This window comes from Pteronotus mesoamericanus, unplaced genomic scaffold (genome assembly GCF_021234165.1).
Source record: "Pteronotus mesoamericanus isolate MK-2021 breed Mesoamerican mustached bat unplaced genomic scaffold, CSHL_Meso_final contig_27, whole genome shotgun sequence".
NCBI classification, from domain to species: Eukaryota; Metazoa; Chordata; class Mammalia; order Chiroptera; family Mormoopidae; genus Pteronotus; species Pteronotus mesoamericanus.
This window is the reverse complement of record NW_026555115.1, coordinates 19,029,897-19,033,988: the sequence shown is the minus strand read 5'-3', so window position 1 is coordinate 19,033,988 and position 4,092 is coordinate 19,029,897. Positions and strand designations below refer to the sequence as shown.

Below are 4,092 nucleotides of genomic sequence, written 5' to 3'. Positions count from 1 at the left end.
ACAAAAAATTAAGTGCAAACCAAAAATACTATTGCGATTTACAGGCACTGTGTATAGAATGTGCAAAAGTTTGCAAAGGTTTTTCCTTTTGGGGGGTGTGTGTTGCTTTAAGAAACTATCAAATATATCTCTTAGAAATATAAAGTTCCTTTCTTTCCCAAATGAAGGCAATTTTTAAAAATTCAAAGTTTATGAATACTCCATACAATAGCACATGTGGACCAGACATTCAATTTCTTCCTGAGAAAAGAATAAGTAACAGATACTTAGGATGTAAAAAAAAAAAAAAAAAAAAAAAAAGTTCAACAAATACCACTGTCTAGAAGCCACCCAGAAAAAAATTCGTTGTCAAAGCCTTTTGTTCTTCAGAAGTCACCACTCAGCAGCTGAAGAGTTTATATGTAGATACTAAGTACTGTGAACTCTAACTTGAATTTTTTTCATCAGCTTTTGGCTTGGAGGTTTCCTCCTTTGCCTTTGCAGAATTCTTTGCTTTCCCCTTATTCTTGGGTGCTTTGGAGATGGAAGCAGTCTTCTTGGCTTTGTCCTTTGCTGGGTCCTCTGAGGTTTCTGTAGTTGGAGGACAGCAGTCCAAATCTGAGAGGGCAACAATGGGGTCTCGATCATCTGCAGGTTTCTTTGATTCCTTGGGTTTCTCTGTAGGGGGGCCATTGGTTTGGTCTTACCATTATCCAAGAGATGCCTGTATTCGGACAGGATAGTGTCATCTCTCTCCCAGCTTGTCTCTATGTTCAGCTTTAACTTTTTCCTTGACTTTATCCTTTATTGGTTTGTCCTCATTTGAATCAGGCTGCCTGTGCCCTAGATGGTCAGAAATTTGATCAAGGGCATTGTCGAGTTCTTTGTTGTCACTCGAGTCATCAGAGGGTAGTCCTGCAGAATGGGTGGTTGGAGCCGGGGTTTGGGAAACCAGTCCGGAGATGGCAGCTGAAAGTTTAGAATGTTCAAATGGAAGTGATACAGTGTTTGGGGGTCCGGTGAAGTCCTTAGACAAGGCATCAAGAAAGAAGTCTTAACTCAAAGGTAGAAGTAATTCCTTGGACTCTTTTGGCAGGAGTGGTTTTCCTTGACTTCTTCTAATCTATAGTCAGGAGGAATTGTTTCTTCTTTTTCAGCAAGCTTTTCATGAGCCTCTTCTTTGGCTTTCTCCTTGACTTTGTCTTCCACAGGCTTTCCCTCTTCCGCATCTGCTTCCCATTTCCCCAGGCTACCAGCCAAGGCTTCCACAGCATCATCCGGCACCATGGCTGAGGGAGCCAGCTTGGGTGGTGCCGACTGTATACTGCACATGGAGGCCTGAGACACCGCCTTTCCCACGGGAGCCAGGGTGGCTGCCTGAGAGTCTTCCATTTTTTCAGTTGGCTTAGATTGTTTTTCTTTACACTTGGCCTGGTCAAAATCTTCTGAAAGCTCACCAATGAGTTTGGATTCACTCAGGGGCTTCAATTTTTCTTCAGGCTCTGGCAATAGTGGCTTTCCACCTTTATCCATGCCTGGTTTTAATCTGTACTCTGATGGGATTGTTTCATCCTCTTCACCACACTTCTTTCATTTCCCTTCTTTGGCTTTTGCCTCATTGATTTCCTTAATGGAGCTGAGGTCAAGCTTAGGTTTGGACTTCCTGCAGCCCGGCAAACCTGAGAGAGCCCCCAGTGCTTGGTCACTCATTGTGTCCTCCTCCACCTTTCTTTTCTTCTCATGGGGTGGAACATCACTTTTGATTACCCTGGCTGACTGAGCTTTTAATACTTCTCCCGAAGATTTTTCCTTCTCAGTTTTCTTTCCATTGCGGGTAGGAGAACTGCAGGTGAAGTCATATGACAAGGCATCAATGGCTTCATCAGGCCCCATGGATCTCAAAGAGTCTGGAGAAGGCCCTGTGACCTCTTCTTTTTTATGGAAAAGTTCCCTATATTTTGGAGGAATTGTGACTTCTCTTTTACCCAATTCCTCTATGTAGGTAGAACTCACGGGACCTGAAACTTCAGGTCCAGTATATGTTGTATTGTCTTGTTCAGTTTCTTCTGGTTCTCCTAAAGTGTCTATTAAGTCATCCAAAGCAGGTCCATGCCTGACTTTCCAGATGGTTTTTCTGGTTCGGAGTCAATTGGTACAACTGATATTAACGACTTACTGTCTTTTTTCTGCATTGGTTTTGTTGAGTTCTCTGATGTTGGCTGTTCACTTGATCTGGAAACTCCTTTTTCTGTATGAGCTTCCTGTATCTCATGCATGTTTGGGTAGGCTTTATGGCTCTGTGTGTTCCTTTGGCTTTACTTCTTGGACTTGTTTCTCATGAACCACAGGTGGCTTAGTTGATTGTAACTTCTCAGGTTGTTTTCACAGCCTGTTTTTTTGTGCCTTTTCCTGTTATGAGGATGCAGTCCTTTCATCTCTTTGCTCATTGGAATGGCCTTGGTTTCCATGGGATTCATACTGGAAGACTTGCTGGTTGATGCAGAGGAAGTAGACACCTTGCCAGCCGGGGCTGTTCTTCCAGCACGGGTTCTGGAGTGTTGACTGCTCCCATGGCTTGTTGCTTTGTTCTCTTCTCCTTTCTTTTTTCCTGACCTGGAAGGAGATCCACTGTTTTTTCCATGGGCACGTGTCTTGTATTACCAATTTGCGAATGCCATGGTGATAACCAGTTTGCTCTGAACAGTGCTGCACAGGAACTGGCAAGGAATCAAGGTAAGGTGCTGAAGGTGCAGGGCTCACACTCCACCTGCCCTGGACTTGGCTGGCAATGAGTTATGGCATTTTCTATTTTTATTTTTCAATTACAATTGATGTTAAATATTATATTAGTTTCATGTGTACAACATAGTGGTTAGATAATTATATAACTCACAAAGGGATTACCTTGACAAGCCTAGTACCTACCTAACACCATACATAGCTATTACAATATTATTGACTATGTTCCCTATGCTGTACTTTACATCCCTGTGACAACCTAGAAACTGTCAATTTGTACTTATTAATCCCTTCACCTTTTTCCACCTGCTCCCCATTCTCCATCTCAGCTAGCAACCTTCTGTTTGTCTCTATGAGTCTGTCTCTGTTTTGTTTATTTTGTTTCTTAGATCCCACTTATAAGTGAAATCATATGGTGTTTGTCTTAGTCTGATTTACTTCACTTAGCATAATACCTGGAGTCCATCCATGTTGTTGCAAATAGTAAGATTTCATTCTTTCTTATGGACAAGTAATATTCCATTTTAAATATGTACCACATTTTTAAATGCAGTCATCTTTATGCAATCATCTGTTGATGAACACTTATTTGCTTCTTTATGTTGCTATTGCAAATAATACTGCAATGAACATAGGGATGTATATATCTTTTCAAATTAATGTTTTGGATTTCTTTGGATAAATACCCAGAAGTGGAATTACTAGGTCATATGGAAGTTTTATTAAGTTTTTTGAAACCTCTATACTGTTTAACACAGTGGCCACACTAATTTACAACCCCATACATAGTGCATGAGGGTTCCCTTTTGTCCACATCCTCACCAGTATTTGTTGTTTGTTGATTTATGATGATAGCCATTCTGACAGGTGTGAAGTATTAGCTCCTTGTAGTTTTAATTTGCATTTCTCTGATGATTGGTGATGTTGAGCATTTTTTCATGTCTGTTGGTCATCTGTATGTTCTCTTTGGAGAAATATCCATGGAGGTCCACTGATGACTTTTTCTTAGTATATTTTATTCATTATGCTATTACAGCCATTTCTTTTCCTCCCATTTATCCCTCTCCACCTGGCACCACCCTCCCCTCAGCATTACCCACCTTAGTTCATGTCCATGGGTCGTACATATAAGATCTTTGGCTTCTCCATTTCCTATACTATCCTTAACTGACCCCTGTCTATTTTGTACATACCATTTATGCTTCTTATGCCCTGTATCTTTCCCCAGATTCTCCCCTCTCCCCTTCCCTGCTGATAACCCTCCATGAAATCTCTGTTTCTGTGATTCTGTTCCAGTTCTAGTTGTTTGCTTAGTTTTTATTTTGTTTTTTGTTTTTTTGTTGTTGTTGGGTTTCTTTAGGTTCAGTTGTTCAT

The 4,092-nt window shown here is 41.0% G+C and overlaps 1 pseudogene; it reads right to left on the bottom strand.

Moving 5' to 3' along the window:
- Positions 1-416: 416 nt before the first annotated feature.
- LOC129071685 (calpastatin-like) lies at positions 417-2,456 on the bottom strand (annotated as a pseudogene).
- Between the last annotated feature and the right edge of the window lie 1,636 nt (positions 2,457-4,092).